The 25,242-nt window shown below is 38.2% G+C and overlaps 1 protein-coding gene and 1 pseudogene across 1 annotated transcript in view; one reads left to right on the top strand and one right to left on the bottom strand.

The window, feature by feature from the left end:
* The window catches only part of AGBL4 (AGBL carboxypeptidase 4), a 1,259,489-nt gene that overhangs the window by 267,343 nt on the left and 966,904 nt on the right, over positions 1–25,242 (top strand). The window lies entirely within an intron of this gene.
* Positions 22,646–25,242, bottom strand: part of LOC132425314 (probable ATP-dependent RNA helicase DDX5 pseudogene) — a 131,793-nt pseudogene continuing 129,196 nt past the window's right edge.

Genomic DNA, 25,242 nt, shown 5'->3' with positions numbered 1-25,242 from the left:
TCACTTAATGTTTGGTGCCTCAATTTCCTCATCTGTAAAATGGAGATGCTAGTAAGATGACCTGCGGTTGTTTTAAGGAATAAGTGAGAAAGCAGTTAGAATAGCATCTGGCCCATATTAAGCAACCATTTTATCATGACCATGTGCCTGGTAATAGTGAAAGCTGAGATTACAGGGTAAAACGGGCCCAGATCATGAAGGGTTTTGTGCAAACCATGAATTTGGACTTTATCCTGAAGACAGTGTAAAGGCATTTTCCATAGACAAGTGAGACCCTCAGCTTTAAAGAAAAAAAAAAAAAGCACTTTTTTAATGAAAGATGATTCTAATTAATAATTTCCTTACTTAGCAAGAAATCATTTAATAAATAATAATAGCAACATTAGAAACAAAAACCTGAATTTTTTCTTTTAATGATATACTTCTTCCCATCAAAGATTGGATAATCAATGAAACCAACATTTTGGATCACTCTCCTTCTTGCCTTGAACTCTATGATTTGAATTTAAACTATTTATTTTGGGATACTGCTTAGGTCTCTTGACAGGACATAGCTTCTGATAAGTAGACACAGGGTTCAGCCAGATTATCCAATCCTGCCAGGAGGGGCATTAGCCTCTTCTGATATCTCTTAGGAAAATGAAACTTGGCTTGAGTAGGAGACTATACGAGTAAGGAGAGACATTCTTTTTTTTAATTTAGTTTTTATTTTATATTGGAGTATAGATGATTTACAAAGTTGTGTCAGTTTCTGGTGTACAGTAAAGTGATTCAGTATATATATATATTTTTTTCCATATTCTTTTCCATTATTTGTTATTATAGCATACTGAGTAGAGTTCCCTGTGCTATGTAGTAGGTCCTTGTTGATTATCTATTTTATATATAGTAGTGTGTATATGTTAATCCCAAACTCCTAATTTATTCCTCCCCCATCTTTCCCCTTTGGTACCATAAGTTTGTTTTCTAAGTCTGTGAGACTTATATTTTTATTTTATAGGTGAGAGACCAAAAGAATATGTTACCCAAGATGATGTGGTTGCAAATTTTGGAGCAAGGGTCAAATCAGGTTTCACTAAACCTAAACCCCATACCCTTTCATTAGACCATTAAGTCTTACCCCAATCACTGTTGGTCTCTGAGCTAGCTATCAGAGTAAATTAGACTGGTTTCTGCCCTTGAGGGGACACAGTTTAGTGGGAAAGATGAACAAACCAGTGATTATAAGATAGTATCAGAGGTACTATAATAAAGGTATGGATAAATTGTTATGATGTTACAACGAAGGGATCAAGGTAAGCTTCCTGGGGAGGCATCTTTAAAGATAATTAGAAGTTTTTCCAGGCAGAGAAGGGTGGAGAGTATGTCAAGAAGAAAAACACCATAATGTCTATCTGATAATAGAAAAAAATATTCTGCGTGACTGCAGTGACCATGTGGAATCCTTCTTTAAGACCCTGCATAGATCACACTGTGGTCAGTCAAGCGGCCAGATATAAGAACCTTAACTACAACTGCAACCAAGCTCTCATGCCCAGGACTCCAGGTCGCTTTAGGTTAAAGTGATTCCTCTCCTACTTCCTCTCACCCTCTAGAACTTGCAGAGTAACTAAGAAGGATACTTTGGCTCTAGACTGCCTGTGTTCAAATCCAGGCTCTAGTAGCTGTGTGATCTTGGGAAGTTACTTATCCTTTTTATAAAATGAAGATACTAATGATACTTACCTGATAGATTGGTGTGAAGATGAAATGAGTCAATATAGTTAATGTGTGTAGAACAGAACCTGGGACATAACAAGTATTTACCATTACTATTAATAGTAGTGGGGAGCTGAATATAATATATGTGCTTAGAATCTCAAAATGAGTGTTGAGTGGGGGAGCATGGTAAGGAAGCAGGTAAGATGTATAAAATGTATAATCCACCTATCCCTTGCGGCATTGCTGGGATAGTTAAATGACATATGTGCACTAAATGCCTGTCACATAGTAAGCCCTCAGGAAATGGTTAGTGCTACGATCATGACAATAGTGATGACAATGTTTATCATCATGTCAAGCCTGTCCAGCTTGACTGAGCCTGTCACTATTTGGCACTTGGTGAGCCACTGAGGGTATAGCTATGAGAAGGACAGACACGAACCCACATAAAGCTTACATGTGAGTTCAGGCTGAGTGCAGGCATCATGCTTTAGTCACATTTATGTTCAATGCCTAACACTGTGTGGTTGCTCAGTAACTATATTGAATTGATTCATTCATTAATGAGATGAAGCTATCTGAGTTTGCATTTTACTAATTTGACTTGTTATCAGTCAAATGGAAGGATTGAATCAGCCTTATGTCACATGTCAGGGATCTTCTCTGAACAAAGTTTTTTCCTTTTACTTCTCTTTACTTCCCAGTTATCATATTCTTAAATTTAGGGAAATTAGGCTAGGTCTAAAAGAAATCAAACAAATACCAAGTTTTTGGAATCAAGTAAAATAAGACTATAATTGAACTAATATTTTTAAAGTCCAGTGCTATAGCAAGCACTGCGCTGAACACTTTCAGTACTTTAGCTTATTTAATCCTCACAGCTCTGAACTGTGTGATGGGGAAATTGAACTGAGGCACAAAGGACTCCAGGGACTTGTCCAGGGCCACACATGTGGTAAATGGTGGAGGTGTGACTAGACCTAAAGTCTTTTGACTCTCAATCCTGTGCTTGTTCCATTTTGTCTTTCTGCCTCACTAAGATCTTCTCTTGATAACCTTAATGTCTCTCAGTGATAGATTTACTCCTTTTGCTACACTATCCAGTTTATGGGTGATATTTATCAACAATCATTGTGAAAATATAGATGAATTCAGCATTTAAAGGGTTAAGTTGGCACTCCTAATGATGAGAAAAAGCCTGAAGTACTCCAAAGATTAAGCTTAATGGAGGAATTTTAGATGATCAGGGTTTATTTTTGCAGCAAAAGTCCCCTTATGCATTTCTGTGCATCTCTGCACCCCATCCTGCCTCAAGGATGTACCATACTTGCTTCTCTGTGTTGGGCAAGCACTCCTTTGCTGGGCAGAGGACAAACATTAGCAGTTTGGTAGAGTGGAAAGAAGGAACACTTGCAAGGGAGCTAAGGAGGCATGCTCCTGTATTACTATGTGAATTAAACCAAGGCCCTTTTCTCCTTTGGGCCTTGTTTTCCTTATCTACAAAATGAGGTCATTAGAATGAGTGATTTATAGTTCCTCTTCCAGTTTTGTGTTATGTTTAACCTGTATTAAATCTAATTTGAAGATTCTGCTTTTGTGTAAAGACCACAAAGCAAAGTGTCTTTTGTGCCAGAGTGTATCTGACCCAGCAGAATTAAGCCAGCATGGACAATTCTTGCTGGCTTAGCAGGCTTGCCCTGACACCAGCTGACTGACCTGTGCCTGGCAAGGAAGGGGAGGGGAAGCTGCAGCAGAATTTATTGCCACTCATGGTGATCAGGTGATTTGGTATGAGCCCACAGTGTTCTTTCCACTCTACCATACAGCTTGTTTTTGTCCTCTGCCAAGCAGAGAAGCACCTGCTCCTGGGTCACACAGATCAAGCAAAAGAGGGGGCTGCCTGGGCACACTCCTAATTGTAATGGTGTGATGAAGGAGAAGGGGGATGGTGGAGAGTGTCAAGTATCTGTCAGGAGAGAGGGTGCTGGATCTGTCCTCATAACACAACTGGAAAATGACCAGTAAACTAGACTTCTGGGTGAATTCCAGAGGGTCAGTTGATAGCTTTAACTTCACCCACTGAATGCCAATCAGCTGGATTAGTCTCTTTCTTCCCACCCACCCCCCCACCTTACCTACATCATAGCAAGTACTTTGAGATAAGGAAGAAATGAGAAGTGGGGAACAGGTGCGGATGAGTGGTTCACATCTGAGGCTGTGAATGGCAGACACTCACAGAAACATCCCCTTCATTTGTTGCCCATTGCCTGTGGTTCTGAGGTGGGTGCAACAATTTAAAGAGACGGATTGGCCTGGCCCTAGTGGTAGAAGTACTTCAATAGTGAGTATTGTCTAGGTATTGGTAGTTACTGGCATCTGGCCAGCACCAATGATGTGCTTCTACATTGTATTAGAAAGGTGCTTCTGGACTGATGCAGGTGAGAGATGCCGGCTAGTGACTAGAAAAATGCCAAAACCATCGTCTAGTTCTAGGGAAAGAAACTATCAGGGACTGGGTGAAAGGGTCTTTTTGTAACTGAGTGATGCTCCTAAAGACTTGAAATGAAAGTCAGGGATCATGTAAAAGAGATTCATTTATTTATTCAAGAGATATTTATTGAGATTCTGTCATGAAGTGGGGACTGAGCTGGGCTGGGAATATGAAGTTGAGCAAAACCAGCCACTAGTTATTATGGAGCTTATAGATTGGTAGAAAAGGTAGACATTAGTCAAATATTCACACAAATAAATAGGTATAGCAAACTGGTACAGGGGAAAGCATAGGTGCTATGGTAAGGTATGACAGATTATGACATGGTCTAGTGACACAAGGTGGTGTCTCTGAGGAGGTGACCATTAAGCTAAGGTTTGAAATTGGCTAGAAGTTAACTAAATGAAGCAGAGTGGGTAAGAATCATTTGGGAATTAGGATCAACGTGTCAGTCAGTCACTTAAGGTGATATGGTGGCTACAGTTACTTTTTACATAGGTTGTCAGGGGTCAGAGCTTATGAGAATAGCTAATATCTGGTGATACTGGATGAAGAGAGAGAATTCTAAATGACAAACAAGGTTCTTAATGGTTCAGGTCCTTTATTTTCATGGACCCTCTTCTCAGTAACCAGCATGGTTATATGTGGCATGTAGAGTTAGTTGCCTTTCTATGTACATCTCTCAGGAACTCTCTGAAGGCATAAATAATGCATTACCTTTTTTTGTTTAGCATATAGCAATAATTGAATATCTGCCGTGTGCTAGCTAGACTCTGTTTTGAGCATTGGTTAGTGTTAGGGAATGTAGTTACAGAGATGAAAATAAACAGTCCCTGCTCTCTATGCATTACAAACAAGTCTCAGGCAATGGTCCTCAAAATGCAGTTCTCAGAGCAGCATTGGCATCACTTGTCAGCTTGCTAAGACCACAGATTCATGGATCTGACTCCCACCTAATGATTCAGAATTTCTAGAGATTCAGGACGCTATTTTAATAAGCTGTCCAGTTGGTTCTTATTCACATTAAAGTTTGAAAACCACTGGTCTAGGATATGATATAATAAAGACATGACAATTTATGACAACAAAAAGACGTTTATTGAGCATTTCCTATGTGCCAGACATTGTTCTGAGGATTTTACATGTATTATTCCATTTATTCCCTATAATAACCTTATGAATTGATATTATCATTATTTTTATCTCACTGATGAGAAAACTAAGGCTTAGAGAGCTTAATAAACTTGTATCTGGTTAATGATAAAACCAGGATAAACAGATAATTACAATAAACAGAAAATCTAATTCAATACGGTAAAGCAATAATAGAAGTGTGATCAGATTGTAGCAGTTGTTGGCAGTTCTATGACAGGTGCACCAAATTTTCCTTGATGGGGCTTACAGGTGGACTGTATAAAGTGAATGCTCTTCAGTGAGTACTGAACTTCTAGATCAGAAGCTAAGAGGTGGCATTCCATGTAATTTACAACAAGAATTGAGCGAAAGGGAGAGGCGTGCCATGTGTGTTTGGAAATCAGAATTTATTTGGGTCACTAGATGTGGTATTTGGATCAGGCAGCCAGGTCAACAGTGGGAGTTGGCATGAGGATTTAGAAACCCAAAGTCTAAGTCATGGCTGAGTACAGAACTCAGTAGGTTAGTGCTCAAGATACCCAAAGTAGGATGTCCAAAGTCCAGGGGCAAAGTTGAGATGGAAATTAGAGGTAGGGCCTTACTAAGGCTTTTGAAAGCGCTAGGCTTTCTTACTTTTTGAGATCTACCTTTCAATACAAACACTAAAATATACTGACCTCTCAAATCAAACAAAATTAGTGTATATCTCTAAAAAGGGTTGAGTTGAATTTCAGTTGGCTAGTTGACATTTTTGTAGCTATTTAATTCACACTTATTAATTTTGGCTTTAAAAGTTTCTTTTGTTCTTAATTAATTAATTAATTTTGGCTGCGTTGGGTCTTCGTTACTGCACACAGGCTTTCTCTAGGTGCAGCAAGCGGGGGCTACTCTTCGTTGCGGTGCGCAGGATTCTCATTACGGTGGCTTCTCTTGTTGCAGAGCACGGGCTCTAGGCATGCGGGCTTCAGTAGTTGTGGCACGTGGGCTCAGTAGTTGTGGCTCACAGACTCTAGAGTGCAGGCTCAGTAGTTGTGGCACATGGGCTTAGTTGCTCCGCGGCATGTGGGATCTTCCCGGACCAGGGCTTGAACCCGTATCCCCTGCATTGGCAGGCGGATTCTTAACCACTGTGCCACAAGGGAAGTCATGTTTTGTTTCATTTTTGAGCCTATATTTTTTTCAGATCTCAAAAATTTTTCATAGACTCGTGAAAGCCCTTAGGCTCTGGGCACTGTGAGTTTAGCACCTAGTGGATAAAACCACCTTAACCAGAGGAGGGAGTAAGATATTACCAGATAGGAGCAATGAGAAGGTTGTCATGATCTCCCAGAAGTCGCTAGAATAAAGAGTGAGACATCAATAGATATAACAGGTCAGCTTTATTCTAACATTGACCTAGCATTGCTAAGGGAGTCGTAGATTATGCTTTGTTCAGTTCTTAGAGGCTGAGCCAAGACCTTATATGTCCACACTCAAGATGTATATTTAAATACCACTCATGCCCCCACCTCTACCCTCCCCTACTCAGTGTTCCACACCAACAGCTACAGAGACTAGATTAAAAAGAAAACAAGAAAAACTGTCTAAATTCTGAAATGGTCTGCTTTTCAACAGTTTAGGCTTCATTCCCTGTTTCCCGTTTTCAGTCTCTGCCAAGCTCAGATGGCTTGTGTCTCATTTGGATTGGTGATTCCTTTTGGACTGTCTATCTGGCTTGGACCTGGCAAAACATTTTGGGGAAACCAGAGTTGCTGCTTCCACATTGTGTCATGGATGCCTTTACAATGATCTAGTAGAGTGTTTACTTCAATTTTCAAAAGTGAATCCTGAGATACCAAAAAGGTAAGTGATTGCACAGGGCTTCAGAGCCATTGGTGGTGGAAACAATAACAGAATTCACATTTCCTAATTCCCAGTCTTGTGTTATTTCTTAGTCTTATGCTTCTTAGCCTCCAATGTTTTTACCTATAAAATAAGATGAACTCAGATATCAAGGTAAAGTAAGTGGTCCTTTGAATATCATTTAATAAGGAAGCAGAGTTACATATATATACATACTAAAACCAATGATATTAATATCAGTTAATATCTTTAAATTGCTCTACAAGTTAAAATAAAATCATTTTTTTCATATGTGCTATCTCACTTAATTCTCACAATTAACTTGTCATGTGGCTGTGCTTATTTTCCATATTTCAGTGATCAGAAAGCTGAGTATCATTTAAGAGACTCACTCAAAATCAGTGGTAGGGCTTCCCTGGTGGCGCAATGGTTGAGAGTCCCCCTGCCGATGCAGGGGACGCGGTTTCGTGCCCCGGTCTAGGAAGATCCCACATGCTGTGGAGTGGCTGGGCCCGTGAGCCATGGCCGCTTAGCGTCTGGAGCCTGTGCTCCGCAACGGAAGAGGCCACAACAGTGAGAGGCCCACATACTGCAAAAAAAAAAAAAAAAAAATCAGTGGTAGAACCAGGACTCAAGTTTGATATTCTGATGACAAATGCTGTTTTCTTTCTGCTCTGACATATTACTGCCATCCTTCAATTTCAAACTGGTGAAACTTATTAATATACTTCCTTTTTTAAAAAAATAAATTAGTTTATTTATTTTTGGCTGCCTTGGGTCTTCTTTGCTGCTCGTGGACTTTCTCTAGTTGTGGTGAGCAGGGTCTCCTCTTCGTTCTGGTGTGCGGGCTTCTTGTGGTGGCTTCTCTTGTTGCAGATCAGGGACCCTAGGTGCACGGGCTTCAGTAGGTGTGGCTCATGGGCTCAGTAGTTGTAGCTCGCGGGCTCTAGAGCGCAGGCTCAGTAGTTGTGGCACATGGGCTTAGTTGCTCCGCTACATGTGGGATCTTCCCAGACCAGGGCTGGAACCTGTGTCCCCTGCATTGGCAGGCAGATTCTTAACCACTGTGCCACCGGGTAAGCCCAAGTATACTTTCAATTAATATGAAAATTGAAAAATGTGGGCCAACGTTTGCATGTTCTCTGCAAACTTATCCTTATTAAAGCAAATAATGGTATAAACCTCTCTGCAAGAGAGATTATGTATAGACCTGACTACTTTTGAACAGTTCAGAAGCATCTAATTGCAGAAATCAATATGAATACTTTATATCTATACCATTAAGTGAACCTCCAAATGTTCTTTACTAAATGGTAGTTTATTGGCCTACCTTTAGTTACTGTGAATATTAGAAAGTAATTGCATTTATTTATTTTAAAATATATTGTGATTCACCCTCTTAATTAAATCAGAGACTTCCCTTAATCTGAGGATGACAAATAAAATTCGTTATATTTTCACATCCCTTTATAGTATTCTTTTTTATTAAAGTATAGTTGATTTACAATATTATATTAGTTTTAGGTGTACAATATAATGACTTGATATTTTTATAGATTCTACTCCATTTAAAGTTATTATAAAATATTGGCTATATTATCTCTGCTGTACAATATATCCTTGTAGCTTATTTATTTTATATACAGTAATTTGTACCTCTTTATCTCCTACCCCCATTTTGCCCCTCACCCCTTCCCTCTCCCCTCTGGTGACCACTAGTTGTTCTCTATATCTGTGAGTCTGTTTCTGTTTTGTTGTATTAACTCGTTTGTCGTATTTTTTAGATTCCACATATAAGTGATAACATACAGCATTTGTCTTTCTCTGGCTGACTTATTTCACCATAATACCCTCCAGGGCCATACATGTTGTTGCAAATGGCAGAAGTTCGTTCTTTTTCATGGCTGAGTAATATTCCCTTGTATGTATGTACCGCATCTTCTTTATCTCTTCATCTGTTAATGGAAACAGGTTGCTTCCATATCTTGGTTATTATAAATAATGTTTCTATGAACACTGGGGTGCATGTATCTTTTTTTTTTTTTTGCTGCAAGTAAGTAGATTTTTTTTGAATAATTAATTAAATTATTTTAATCCTCTATGTAGGTCCATTTGTCCATAAGCATGTATCTTTTTGAATTAGTGTTTTTGTTTTCTTCTCTATACCCAGGAGTGGAATTGCTGGATCATATGGTAGTTCTATTTTTAGTTTTCAAGGTGCTTTTGCATTCACTATGTCATATGATCTTAAACACAATGCTGTGAAACGAATAGGGCAAATATTATTTTTACTTCACAGATAAGGAAACCAAGGAATAGTGAGGTGAAATGACTTGTTCAAGGTTGCACAGCAAGGGTGTGCAAAACTCAGGTTGCTTACTTATATTGAGTGACACAACTTAGCAATATTTTCAAAGGCTATGGCAGATTTTTTTTTTTGTGGGGGTCAGATTACAAACTCATGAGAGCAGGGAACATCTCTGTCTTATTTAGCTTTATTCCTTAGTGCCTAGCACAGTGTGTGGAACACAGTAGATGCTCATTAAATATTAGTTGAGTGAATGAAGGAAGGCTTTGGATCATGGAGTCATAGGTCATGAGGAGAAGCTACCCAAGGAAAGATTGACTGGATTATGTTTGAAAAGTGTGCTGGATCTCAGAATTTTTTATAGGTAGGAAGATCCTGGGTTTTGTCAGATGAATTGGCCTCCAGACTGAATGCATATAACCTGACGCTGCTACACAGCCCCCCTGAACATCCTTATATCATAGCACCTCTCGTTGTGTGTGCTATTTATCTGTTTAGTTGCCTGGCTTCCCTTGCAAACCATGAGTCTCTTGAGAGCGGGAGGATGTCCCATTGTACTCCAGTCCATAGCACTGAGCTTGACATACGATAGACCCCAAGTATATATCTGTAGAAGAAATGAATGAATGAATAAACAATAATATGATTCAGTATACAACAGCAAAATAGGCAAGTCAATTAGGAAGCAACAGGGTTTGTAACAGGGAAGTCTTAAAATAATTAAGTCTGATTCAACGTTAGGTTGGTAAGAAAGGTAGCCACAGCTTTCCATGGTATATTTACCTTTTAAAATAGTCTGTATATATTTATGGTTTAAATGCTTTCAAAAGTCACTAAAAGGTTGTTTTATTGAACACTTCTATTTAGTTTGAATGTCCCTTTTTTGTAAAGGAATACTTTGTGCTTAAGGAGAAACTGAACATGGGCTTTCTATCAGGTCTTGAGCTCTACTTGCCTCGGTTTCTTTACCTGCAAAATAGGGGGTAGTAGTACTTCTATTAAATGAGACAATACTTGGGAAAGCTCCTAGCACAGTGCCTAGTTTATAGGAGGAGCTTTATAGATATTTATTGAATAAATGACTGAATGACTCTCATTTTCCTTTGACCTTCATTCTCCTGTCACTGAACTTTTGATCCTTTTAGCAAAAACTTTCGTGAGGAAGAAAAGAGTAAGACATTTTGTTGTCAACTGAAAATCAGCTTTTAAACATCATGTGTTGTGACTATGCTACTTTTGCCAGGAGGGATGTCCATTTTTCACCCTGATGATAATCAATTTTTTTTTTGCCTCAACCTCCAAAGAGTTTTAGAATTAATATTATTTTCCTCTCTTTGGGTGTGTTTTCCTTTGAGAATGGAATTTGGGTCTTGGTACTGGTATACTAGTTCAATACTCTTATTGTCCTCCATTTAGTCTAGTGTTTCTTCATGGTTCAAATTGCCCTTCGTGAGGAGCCGAGCTTGTAATACGCACTTGAGATAATGTGTAAATGCTTTCACTGGCTCAGTTCCCTTCCCCACCCAGCATGCCTGAGTAACCTTCACAACATCAAGATTAGGTGTACATGTACCGTCATAAATAATGCCTTGTGCAGGGGTAATGTAAATGGAATCTGTTGAAATATTGCCCATTATATTAAAATTTATGTTTCGATTATCATTTTTATTATATGAAACAAGTTTGAGCTTTATAAAGTCATTCAGAAAAGAGATCTGCATCACTGTTAGGACTGTCTGTCTACTTGGCATCTATGCCTAGCACAGTGAGAGTCATAAGAACATTTCTAAGGCTATTATTTTTTTCCTCTCTGCTTTGAAGATCCAAATTGGATTACTTAACAAATTATTATTTGAACTACCTCTAACGGTGTTATATGAAAGTCCTAGACATAGCACTTCTCCATTCCCATGTCAGAAGGATCTTTATGAAATGCAAATCTAATCATATATCCCTTCCTGCCTTATCTCCTTCAATGGCTCCCTATTTCCTACCTTATGAAATAAAATAAGCTCCTTAGTTTGACAGAGCCTTCAATATCTGTCCTTGTTTTCTTCCTTTCCTCTCTCACCTTGTTGCCTAGGTCCTAAACTCAAAGTCTTTCCAACAGCAATGCTTGTAGTTTTCTCTCACGTAAAATGATATTTCTTTCCTCTGTTCTTTTTCCAAAATTGTTCCCTTTCTGTGGGAGATATCACAGCCCACCTTTACCTAAAAATACTTCTTTAACACTTACTCATTTTAGGGCTCATTTCAGTTGTCACTTCTCTTGGAGAACTTCCCTTGATCTTCTAGGCTGGGTTAGAAGTTCCTCTTCCGTGTTCTCATAGCTCCTGGGACTTTCCTTTATCATAACATTTATGACCTTGTAGTATAATTCTGTGTTTATTTGTATATCTTCCTCATTATATTTTAAGATCCTTAGAGATGAGGACGCTGTCATATCCATTTCAGTATCCCAGCAGGGCTGCAGCTAGCTCCTAATAAATATTTATTTGAGTTAGAAAAAAACATACTCATTCCATTGGGCCAGACTTAGCCCATAACAGGAAGTCTTTGTGTGAGGCACACCCTGATTAACTATGTAGCAGCTCTGCTTAGGCCCCCACAGCGTGTGATGTACAATAAGTGCTCAGAGTATGTTTGTTACGATGAATCCATCAAGTAGTCAATGAACACAGGATGGCAGGAAAAGTTGAAAAGCAATTGAAACAGTCAATTAAGCAATTAAGAAGAAAATGTAAATCACCATAAAGAAGACTTGAAATATCTGTAATAAAGGGAATGTTTCTGGGGCAAGCCTTTCTCTAAACATAGAAAAAGTTGTAAAGTGGAAGATCTTCACAATCAATCAGTAGATACACAAACTCTGAAATTACTTTAATTTCTGCTAGCTTGTTTTACTGAAGGTATATCATACTCTGTGTGAGATGTTTATTTTCTTTGAAGCTATCACCAATGTATCTCAATAGCAGGGTATTAACCTTTTATCCAAACTGACCAGAACAGGGAAATAGAATAGGTAACGACTTAAAAAGCAGTGTGGAGAGGTATAGAGTAAACTACGACAGCTTTGAGAATTTCTTTATTTTTTTTTTATTTTTGTCTCTTTTTTAAATAACAAACCTCTCACAATGTGAAAAACACTTTGGTAGAAAAGAATGTAATATTGAAAACAGAGAATAGAAACATTGAATTAAAACTTCAGCTTCACCATTTCCTATCATTGTGACTTTATTAGTGCTCTCTGATTGTCTTAATTAGACCCTCATATTTTCCTTTTGATGTAATGGCTACCATTTGGTGAAGACCTGCTGTGTACTAAAACTTTACTTACATTTTGCTATTTAATTCTCCTCCTGAATCCTCTGATATAGGTGTTATTATCCCCATTTTAGAGATAAGGGAACTAATGTCTAGAAGGGTACAGTAAGTTGTTTAAGTTCACACAGTGATAAAAATCAGGATACTAGCTCTGGCCTGTCTAATGCAAACATGCATCCCTAGTTGGAGTTAGCCCATTATTTTGTAGATACAAAATTAGAACCTACCTTCTTTTTTTCTGAGAATGTCTTCCTGTACATAATGCTTTAATCATTACTCTTTAGTGATTAAAGAGTAATCATTATAGTACTCTTTAATGTAAAGAACTGGTTCACATTAAAGTGTAATATAATTTCCCTTTAGATTTAATCCGTGTTGGTACTTAGAAGGCTTTAATGCCAAATGTTAAGAGATTGGAAACTTGATCATTGAACTAGATGAGCTCAGGCTCTTTGAGCCCCAGAGAAAGACTCCTCCAGGTGAGTTCACTAGCACTTGATTCAGGAACCATCCCAAAACATAAATTTTGGAAATAACAATGAAAGCAAAACATCACTAATTTTGACTGATATGGGAAGAGCCTGAATTAAGGAGAGATCTCCTTTCTGTGGTATCATGTGGGAAATTCAGTTTTCTACTAGAAAGAACACTAGTCTTGAACTTTGAAGATATGGGTTCATTTTCCAGTTCTGCCACATGGCAGAGGTTGTGGTATGACTGCTGTTTGTATGACGTTGAATAAGTCAGTTATTTTCTACAGGCTTTTCTTTTCCCATTTGTAAAATGGGGATGGTTATCCTTGGTCAGCCTACATCACAAAGTGCTTTAAGGATAAGATAAAGTGAGATACTGGGAGGGAAAGTATTTTGGAATCTTATGCAAGATTTTTAAAAATCTGACTTATGGAGGAGAGAAAAATAATAGTAGCAATGTCCTGGCTTTGTCAGTTTCTAGTCCTGTGTCCTAAGATGAGATCTTCTGCTCACTGCCTCTGCTTCCTCATCAATAAAATCTGTGGGGAATAATGAAATGAGTCTTATTAGTGTATTAAATAAAGATTAAATGAGATAATACATGTAAAATGTTTAGAATAGTGCCTGGCAATTAACACTCATTGAAAGTTAACTGCCATTATTATTATTAATAATAGGGGTGGTGGTACTGGTACGGTCTGCTGAGTTTCTCTTTGAACTAGGTATATTGTTAGGAATAGCTTTTTCATTTAATTCTCAGAGTCACCCTATTAGGTAAGTATTAATATTCTAGTTTTGAAGAAACAGAGGCTCGGATAGTTGGTTCAAGATCCTATAGCTCATAAATAGTGCAGCTATGATTTGAACCTAGTTCTGTTTTACTTTGAAGCTCAGGTCTTTCCACTATGCCAAGCTTCCTCCTATACATTTTAAAGAACTGTTTCAGTATAGAACTTTTTACTTTTCTCAGGGCTATAATGCAGGACTACTCCACTACTTGCTTTGCTTTTTTTCTCACCTCTCAAATACCACTTCTCAAATTTTAACAGTTTGTTCAAGTGTTTTGGGTGCCTACTTTGTGCACAGCAGCATTCAAACAAAAGAAGCTTTGCATATCCTGTTCAATTCTCATGATGATCTGTGGAGCAGGCAAGATCACTCTTTATTTGTAGTTCAGGACTGTTAGACATAAAAGGGAGAGTCATCTGTTAATGGTAACAGAATGAGAGAGTAGCAGGTTTGAGATTGAAATCTAGGTTTCCTGACTTGGTATTTCCTCTCCACTGCATTGTGTTGTCTGCAATCTTGGACCCCATCTAAAGGGAATCAAGTCCTAATTACTCTTATGGGTAGAAACTAGAGGATGGTGCCATGTCTTGAGCTACTTACTCTCTTTTTTTTTTAATTTTTGAATTTTATTTGTTTATTTTTATACAGCAGGTTCTTATTAGTTATCATTTTCTACATATAGTGTATATATGTCAATCCCAATCTCCCAATTCATACCACCACCACCACCACCACCACCCCCGCCACTTTCCCCACTTTGGTGTCCATACGTTTGTTCAATACATTGAGCTACTTACTCTCTTAACTAGATTAAACAATTCCTCCTGGATTCTTTTTGTTGCTGTTAACTCACAAAGCAAGCCTTCACTTCACCGACAATGTACAATTAACCTTTCACTCTCTCCTTAATAGAAGAGGGCTGAATTGTCAGACTGGGTTCTGAGAATTCTGTCTTAACGGGCTTCTTTCCTAACACAACAGCAATAATACCAACCACCACAACTGCAGCAGCTTAACTTTCCGTGTGTGCTTACTATATGCCAGGAAGTATTCCTGAGCTTTATATGTATTAATGGTTGTAATCCTCCCCATAACAGTACATGGTAGGTACTGTTATTATTTATCCCTATTTAAAGATGAGGAAACTAAGGGACAAAAAGGTTAGGTAACTTGCTCCAAGGCCATTTAATACAAGGTAGTTTAGCTACAAATTCTAAGCTCTTAAACATTATGTTTTACTACATTTCCTTAGGTAACAGAATCTTCATCTATGTCACTTTCCTGCTCAGAAACCTCCAATGGCTCCCTAAAGTGCAAACTTTTTACCTTGGCATTTAGAGGACTCCCTGGTGTCAAACCAGTCCTTATTTCTAGCTGCATTTCTCATTACTCATCATTTTGAAAAATCTTGGGCTTTGGAGTCACAGATACATGTTTTTATTGCTCAGTCCTATCATTAAATAGCTGTGAAAATCTTGGGCAAGATAATTTATATTTCAAAGTATCTAAAAGTTGAGGGTAATAAAACTTGCCTCAATAGGTAAATGAAATAAGGCATATAAATGCCTAATACAGGGGCTGACATAGAGACAATATTATTTTAAAAATGCTTAGTTATCCTCCAGCAAAAACTAATCTGCCCTACACTTTCCTACCTCCTTCCCTTTGCTTATGTTTCCCCTACAGTAAGTACTTTAAGCAGGGACTGTGTCTTTCTTCCGTCATCCTCAAGTCTTAGCAGAAGCATTGGGTTTGGACACATGGTAGCTGCTGGCTTAAGTGAATCATGTCATCAGATGCTTGAAATTGTCTGTGTTCAGTGCTGTAATCCTCAGACTAAGGAGAAGGGAAGGAAGCTATTTATATGCCATGCCTGTCACTTTATATACCTCATTTTTTGGAATATTCATAATATTCACAATAATATGAAATAGTCATTATTATTTTCATTTTACAGATGAAGAAACTTAGATCTAAGAGAATAAGTGACTTGCTTAAGGTTACATAGTTAGGAGGTTGCATAGTTAGGAGGGATTTGAACCCATACCTATCTGACTTTCTGCTTCACTGGCTTTATTTCTGTTTATTAGTAAAAAGAGACACCATCTGATCTACTAGTTGTGGTGGAGTGATTGAAATCAGAGCCATAAAACATTGTCTGGCCAACTTCTTCATTTTACAGATGAGGAGACTCCGACCCAGGAAGAATAAGAGGTTTACTCAAGGTTACTTAAAGAAAGAAAGCCAAACTGGGTCTGAGTTCCAAACCAGCTCTAAATATAGTAATTTTCTAAGAGACCTAGATGCCTCTCCCTTTGTGGACCAATAAAATGTATTTTTCTTCTGAACTTCTGGCCCTCCACTTAGGCCCTTATCTTATCACCTTCACAAACATAGACTACCTTATTTAGGTTAATGAGATATCACTATTAATTTTTCTTCTGTGAGCCACATTAGAGGTCAAAGGTGGTAAGCCCATGCTATGCTTAGTTTCTAATTGTAAATGTTGGAGCAGAAATACATCTAGTTATCTTCCTGAAATTTCATAACAGTAATATTACCACTTCTTTATCTGGAACTTCTAACTTTTAAAAAAACATCTTTTCATATTTTGTGTATCTCTGAAGAAAAGATTGGAGGATTATATTAGATGATCCCTAAGATCTCTTAATTCTGAGGTTCTGATTCTGTGATTTTGATGCTTACAACTTAATTTTACATTTTATATTTACTTGTGTGACTTTGATTCATCTTTGCACTATGAATTCCATGAGGGTGGAGCCAGTGTCTGTTTTTGCTCACTCTTGTATCCCCAAAGCCTGCACATAATAGGTACCCAGAAAGTATTTGTTGATTGAATAAAGAACTATGTGAGATTGCAAGGTGATTATCATCGCTATTTGTTATATTACTAAATCAAAGCTAAGAAGAAAAATGACTTGTTTAAGAACAACTGCTATTTAGTGGCAGAGCCATTCGGAAACCCGTATCTCCTGGCTCTTGGGTTGTTGGCATGAGCAGATAAAGTAATAAAATTCTGAATGCTCATAGATTATCTCATGCCTGTTTTTAAAGTCATTAGTAGTCATGTGAATTAAGCTCTTAAATACTTATTTAATAATAAAAGACTCCTTTAAAAAAAAAATAAAATGACAAAAACTTTAAAACACTTACAGATAATTACTTTTTTCCTCTCAGAAGTACCTGAGTTCTTAGTTGAATTTTCTTCAGCTTTCAACTCTAGGTTAAGGGAAATTTTTCTTTGAGTCTTGCTGCTTGTGGTAGAAGTTATTGAAAAGGCAGCAGCTTCACACACTCACCAGAATAAAAAAGACTGAAAACACTAAAGGTTAATGAAGTTGTAGAATAGTAGAACTTTCATACACTCTCAGCAAGTCAAATCCAGCTTATTTGGTTTTTTATGGCTCTTGAGTAAAAATGATTTTTACAGATGAACATTTGCAATTGATTTGATGATAGGCAACACTGGCTTTGCCTCCCAAATTAGAGAAATGATATTCCCACAGAAAATTCCATTCTATTCGTTACTAAACCTGTATTACAAAAAAGAGCTCATTTTAGTACTATCATATTTTACATTTCATCAATAAAAATTTTGTGGAAATGTGTTTTTGCTCTTGTTACATAAGTTCCAATATAATATACTTGGTTTTTGCCTCTGCTATCTGGCCCTTTACAGAAAAAGTTTGTCAACCACTGTAATAGATATTGTACATACTAACTTATTTTTTCTTCATCACATCCCTGGCAGAGATACATTATTATCCCTCATTTTTAGATAAGGAAACAGGATCAAAAAGACCCAATGTCAAATGACTCCTAAGTAGCAGAGCTGAGAATCTCTTAGGATTAATTTTGGTTTGATACCGATACCTGTATTTTTGTGCTCCACCATGCTGCCTTCTTCCTTAAAGGGTGTGAGTGGAACAGACCTTTCAACCTCCTGAGTCTGGGCCTGGTGACAATCTTAGTCCTGTGTACAAATGTCTATGGGAGGCCCAGCCCTGGTTTTACCCATACTAATTCTTCCCTGCCGTGAAATCTAGTGTCTTATTCTCTCCTTCTATATTCATATCTTATAATCTAGACCATTTTACAGATGAAAAATTTGAGGCTAGAGAGTTTCAGTGGCTTCCCAAGGTCTCATAGTTTTTCTCATAGGAAATACCTGGAAAAGCACTCTTCTCAGATTTGCCTTTGATTCCTTGTGCATGTTCCCAGATATTCCCCCAAATGTGAACATTTTTGATGCTTAATTTCTCTATTCATAAAGTAGGACTGATAATTCTTGCCCTGCTTTTATCATTGTGAGGATCAAAGGGGAAAGTTTATATGAAAAGCATTTGAAAACCATTAAACATTATCATTGTACATTATTGTCATGATTGTTGTTATTGTTATAATTATTGCTATTTCTGGGAATCTTTCTAATTTATCACTAATCAAAATAATATCATCAGGATCTCCAAATCTGTTTTTTCTTTTGAAATCAGAGATCCTACAGATGTGGCAGAGACAACTATTGTGTGTCCTGACATTCATGCTTTAAGATCTTTAGTGTTGAGAGATCAGCACAGGTTTTCTTGGTGCTCTATCAAATCTTATGTGATTAAAGGTACTGAGTGCACTAATGTAATCCTGTAATTAGATGTTATTATGCCAAAGGGTATACTACACCCTGCCCCCATTCGAAGATGTGAGTTGACTTTTGAGAATGTGCATATTGAAGAGAGAATAGACCTCTAATTAAGTAAATAAATTTAACTCCTGGAAAATTATATTTTAATAAGACAATTCAAACCACAAAAAAATGACAATTAAAGTATATTAAAGTTGTTCTAAAGATCTCAAAGCAAGGATATTCACCATGTTAATGATGAAGCCAGGAATAGATCCACAGAGTCAAAAGCCATAGCTCATATACTCTGTGTCTCTCAGCACTGGGAGTTTAAAGTTAGATTTCAATGTGGGCTTCTGTGGATTTTATTTTGTTAAGATTTGGATGAGGGTTATGAGAAAATATCCTACTTAATTAAAATATACCCTAAACTGTCCTGTAAGAACTGAGGTTAGGAGTGAGTAAGCTCTGGAGGGAGGGAAGCAGGGCTAGACTGGTGACCTTGTTTCCTAAAATCTTATCTTCACCTTCCCAGTCCCTCCCTCTGATCTTGCTGCCATCAGAGGAACACTGTTACCTCTTTTTCTTTAACATCTTTATTGAAGTATAATTGCTTTACAATGGTGTGTTGGTTTCTGCTTTATAACAAAGTGAATCAGTTATACATATACATATGTTCCCATATCTCTTCCCTCCCTGTGCTATGCGGCTGCTTCCCACTAGTTATCTATTTTACGTTTGGTAGTGTATATATGTCCATGCCACTCTCTCACTTTGTCACAGTTTACCCTTCCCCCTCCCCATATCCTCAAGTCCATTCTCTAGTAGGTCTGTGTCTTTATTTCCCTCTTACCCCTAGGTTCTTCATGACCTTTTTTTTTCTTAGATTCCATATATATATATATATCTCTTCTTTTCAAACCCCATGTTTGAAAACCTTGTATACAAACCCCTTTGCTTGGGTCTTTTAAAAAGGGCTATGACAGGCTAGCATTTTTTTTTTTAACATCTTTATTGGAGTATAATTGCTTTACATTGTTGTGTTAGTTGCTGCTGTATAACAAAGTCAATCAGCTATACGTATACATTTGAAATAAACTTTATTTACTAAAGGGAGCAATGTGTTTAAGTAAAATGAGGTAGGGTTGATTTAAACAATAGATTTTTGTCAAAATGATACAGAAATACATCAAAAATCTTGAAGATCTTCTGCCCGCTTTTTAATCAGATTGGGCTTTTTTTTTTTTTTTTTTGCTATTGAATTGTATAAGTTCTTGATATATCGTTATAGTGTACACTTAAAACTAATAATATTATATGTTGATTATACCTCAATAAGAAAAAATCATGAAGCTAGAACCCATGACTAAGATTTGGGAAACATACTAGTCTGTCTACAGGCTTTTCTAAGAGGAGGCTGCTGCCACATTGCGGTTTCCTCTCACACCCATCTTTTCCTTTTCTGTGTCCCAGTCATCCTGGCCCTCTTAGATCCTCTAGTGTCCCATGCTACCTCTTGACTCAGGGATTCTGTGCCTGCTGCTCCCTCTACCTGAAAAGCTTTCTTACCACCCCTATAAACACACCTTTTGTCTGTTGTTCCCAATCAACTGTCAGATCTCAGTGGAATGGCACTTTCTGAGAGAAACCTGGCTCCACATTCTAAATTATCCCACTGTTACATGCTCTCAAATCATCCTGCACTCTTTTATTCAAAAAAAAATGCTTTTTAAAATAAATTTATTTATTTTTGGCTGCATTGGGTCTTTGTTGCTGGGGCTTTTCTCTAGCTGCGGTGAGCAGGGGCTACTCTTCCTTGCGGTGCTTGGGCTTCTCATTGCAGTGGCCCCTCTTGTTGCGGAGCACAGGCTCAGTAGTTGTGGCACACGGGCTTAGTTTCTCTGCGGCATGTGGAATCTTCCCAGACCAGGGCTTGAACCCGTGTCCCCTGCTTTGGCAGGTGGATTCTTAACCACTGAGCCACCAGGGAAGCCCTCATCCTGCACTGTTTTAAATGCGTACTTTCATTTATATTAGTGTGATTATATGGTTATCTCTCTCTCCCTCTACTAAACTATGTGCTCTACAAGGTCAAGGACCACGCTTTTTCCTCATGTTGTACCCTAGGGCCTCCACAGCACACAGTAGGCATTCACTAAATGTGTTAAATGAATGAATAGAAAGAAATGATTGCAAAAATACTTTGGCTACATAAAAGCTAAATTTCCAAAGGAGATTTAGGATCCCAAGAGAAATATACCATTCTTGCTAGTGTCATCTTCAGCTCTTTAAAAAAAAATTATTATCAACATCCTTTTTTTCAGAGTGATGATGACTCATATCTGCTCAAATAAAATAACCTTCATATCTTGCCAAACTCATTGAGCAGAAGCAGTCGGTTCATTTGCTGGTAGAAACAGAGAAGGGAAAAGAGGCTATTACAGGGTTTATGGGTTCATTTTTTCCCAGTAACAGGTTCTCCCCAACATGCTAGGCAGTTCTCTAAATATAGCGAGGCAGAGACAAGTGTTCTACCGTGGATCTCTAGATCAGTATTCTGACAAGTAGAGAACAAGCTAGCTAGACTCAAGGTTCAGAAAGTACAAACTGGTTTTATAGCCCTAAACTGGATATATATGTCTTCTCCATGACTCACTCTCCTTCCTGACCTACAGAGTCACTGCAGCTTCATGTGCTCAGTTATGATTGTCTCCTCCTTGCGAATCTTCTTGGCCTCAGTTCTAGGTAATAAAAATAAATTTTTCTTTTATGTGAACGTGATTCTGATTAGTTTTTTTTTCTTAACCTCTTTATTGGAGTATAATTGCTTTACAATGTTGTGTTAGTTCCTGCTGTATAACAAAGTGAACCAGCTATATGAATACATATATCCCCATATCCCCTCCCTCTTGCTTCTCCCTCCCACCCTCCCTATCCCACTCCTCTAGGTGGTCACAAAGTACCGAGCTCGTCTCCCTGTTCTATGCAGCTGCTTCCCACTACCTATCTATTTTCTATTTTACATTTGGGAGTGTATATATGTCAATGCTACTCTCTCACTTTGTCACAGCTTACCCTTCCCCCTCCCCGTGTCCTCAAGTCCATTCTCTACGTCTGCATCTTTACTCCTGTCCTACCTCTAGGTTCATGAGAACCTTTTTTTTTTTTTTTAGATTCCATGTATATGTGTTAGCATACAGTATTTGTTTTTCTCTTTCTGACTTACTTCACTCTGTATGACACACTCTAGGTCCATTTACCTCACTACAGACAACTCAATTTCATATCTTTTTATGGCTGAGTAATATTCCATTGTATATATGTGCCACATCTTTTTTATCCATTCATCTGTCAGTGGACACGTAGGTTGCTTCCATGTCCTAGCTACCGTAAATAGTACTGCAATGAACATTGTGGTACATAACTTTTTTTGAATTATGGTTTTCTCAGGGAATATGCCTGGTAGTGGGATTACTGGCCATGTGTTAGTCCTATTTTTAGTTTTTTAAGGAACCTCCATACTGTTTTCCATAGTGGCTGTATCAATTTACATTCCCACCAACAGTGCAAGAGGGTTCCCTTTTCTCCACACCCTCTCCAGCATTTATTTATTTATTTATTTATTTATTTATTTATTTATTTTTCCAGTCTTCAAATATTTTTTATTGGAAGACCATGCATTGCCTTCATTTATTGTATTTCAAATCACTATACGTATACTTTTGTGAAAACACTGCCTGCATTTTCTAGTACAAAGAAACCAAAAATTGTTTCAGGAATGTAGAGAAATTTCCAACTTAAATAGCGAAAAAGTGCACCATAATTACTGCTGCACTGCAGTCATTTCTTCATTTCCCATGTTTCTTAAATGACTACCTTGTGTGATAACACACGATATAAAGAGTAATTATGAAAAACAGACATTTACATATACTTCCAGAGTTTTATTGAGAATATCCTATTGGCATTGGATAACCAATAGGCGCAGCTGTAGTAGCAGGATATGCATATGCCTGTTGGTTCATACCATTGTGCATATTGGGAATATTACGTCCATATTGCTGAGTGCTATCATATCCATTCTGGTAAGTCCCTGTTGGATTACCAGTCCTAAAGCTGCTCTGTATACCAGCAGACACAAAATTACTTCCAGAGCTCCCATTGGTGTAATCTGAAGCACTGTAAACACCATTTTGAGTTTTTGCCCCAAAATCTCTCTTAAGCAGACTAGAGTAACCTGTCATAATTTTCCCTGTCTCTAAATGTATTAAATCCACCCCTTTTGCCAACAGAGTATCTGTCCCGATGGTCATCCTTCATGCCTCCTCTACCCCTGGAACGACCTGAACCTCTGTCTTCGACCAACTGAAGCAATTTGGGATTAATTGCTTGATTAGCTTCACGAAGCACAGAGATAAGGTCACTCACTTGCTTTATGTTATCAGGTGTAAAGAAAGTGTATGCTGTGCCTGTTTTGGTACTGCGAGCAGTTCTTCCAATTCGATGAATGTAATCCTCTGAGGAGTTAGGGTAGTCATAATTGATGACAAATTTCACATCTTCCACATCTAGCCCTCTGGAGGCCACATCTGTAGCAATCAGAATAGGAGCCTTTCCATGTTTGAATTCATTTAGAACCCAGTCACGTTCCTGTTGACTCTTGTCACCATGGATACCCATGACAGGCCACCCATCTATCCTCATTTTTCTAGTGAGTTCATCACATCTTCTTTTGGTTTCAACAAAAACAATGGTTTTAATCATCTTCTCACTCATGATCTCTTCCATTAAATGAATAAGCTTTTCTTCCTTTTCTACATCATGACACACATCCACAATCTGAAGAATGTTGTGATTTGCACTCAGTTCTAGTGCACCAATGTTTATATGAATATAGTCTTTCAGGAAATCTTCAGCAAGCTGTCTTACTTCTTTTGGCCAAGTAGCACTCCACATTAGGGTTTGCCTATCAGGTCTTATCTAATCCACAGTCTTCCTTATTTGAGGTTCGAATCCCATATCAAGCATTCTGTCTGCTTCATCAAGGACAAGATAGGTGGTTCTTCTTAGATTGGTTTTCCCACATTCTAAAAAGTCAGTAAGTCTTCCAGGTGTTGCAATACAGATTTCTACATCTCTCTCCAAATAACATATTTGTGGTCCCTTGGGAGCACCACGATAAATACAAGTGGACTTCAAGCAACATGCTCTACAGTATTCAGCAGCTACTTGCTGTACCTGTTGGGCCAGTTCCCGAGTTGGTGCCAGCACCAAGCAAATAGGTCCGTCACCTCTCTCTAGGAGTGGCTGATGATTGATGTGGACAATGGCAGGCATCAAATAAGACAACGCCTTCCCAGGTCCAGTTTCTGCTACCCCAACCATATCCAATCTATTTAGAGCAACTGGCCATCCCTGAGCTTGAATAGCTGTGGGTTCAGTAAAGTTCTGCCTTGCAATCACGTCCATGACATTTGGAGGGAAGTTCGCTTCATAAAAGTTCAGTACTGGCTTTGGGCAGTTGTGACCTCTAACTGTAATTTCCTTGCTTCTTCTGTATGCCTCTCCCTCTTGTGCTGTACACCTAGCCAAATCAGGGTGTTCTTGATAAAAATTCTTCTCAAATTTGGACAGCTCATCAAGATTCCACTTCTTTTTAACCAGTTTCTCCCCAGGGTTTCCAAACTTCTTTCCAGATAACGGCCCTGCCCTACTTCCTCCAAATCGAGGGACACGAAACCCTCGATCCCAGGTGCAGTCTCGGTCACTCGAATAACCCAACGTGGCGTCAATGGTTGCGGTTGGTGGGAAGTGAAGCAGAGAGAATCGAGCACTACGAGTAACCGGAGGTGGCTCCAGCGACAGCGAACTCTTGCGGGGGAGGCAGCGGAGGGATGGCGATGACAAGAGCTGGGGCTGCTGCACAAAAGTCCGGTGGAAATGAATGAGGTCTCCAGCATTTATTGTTTGTAGATTTTTTGATGATGGCCATTCTGACCTGTGTGAGGTGATACCTCATTGTAGTTTTGATTTGCAGTTCTCTAATGATCAGTGATGTTGAGTATCCTTTCATGTGTTTGTTGGCCATCTGTATATCTTCTTTGGAGAAATGTCTGTTTAGGTCTTCTGCCCATTTTGGGGTTGTGTTGTTTATTTTTCTGATATTGATCTGAATGAGCTGCTTGTCTATTTTAGAGATTAATCCTTTGTCAATTGCTTCATTTGCAAATATTTTCTCCCATTCTGAGGGTTGTCTTTTCTCTTGTTTATGGTTTCTGTTGCCATGCAAAAGCTTTTAAGTTTCATTAGGTCCCATTTGTTTATTTTTGTATTTATTTCCATTTCTCTAGGAGGTGGGTCCAAAAGGATCTTGCTGTGATTTACGTTAAAGGGTGTTCGGCCTATGTTTTCCTCTAAGAGTTTTATAGTGTCTGGCCTTACATTTAAGTCTTTAATCCATTTAAGTTTATGTTTGTGTATGGTGTTAGGGAGTGTTCTAATTTCATTCTTTTACATGTACCTGTCCAGTTTTCCCAGCACC

The sequence above is a fragment of the Delphinus delphis genome, chromosome 1 (assembly GCF_949987515.2).
Source record: "Delphinus delphis chromosome 1, mDelDel1.2, whole genome shotgun sequence".
NCBI classification, from domain to species: Eukaryota; Metazoa; Chordata; class Mammalia; order Artiodactyla; family Delphinidae; genus Delphinus; species Delphinus delphis.
The sequence above is the reverse complement of the archived record's forward strand: the minus strand, read 5'-3'. Positions and strand labels throughout refer to the sequence as shown.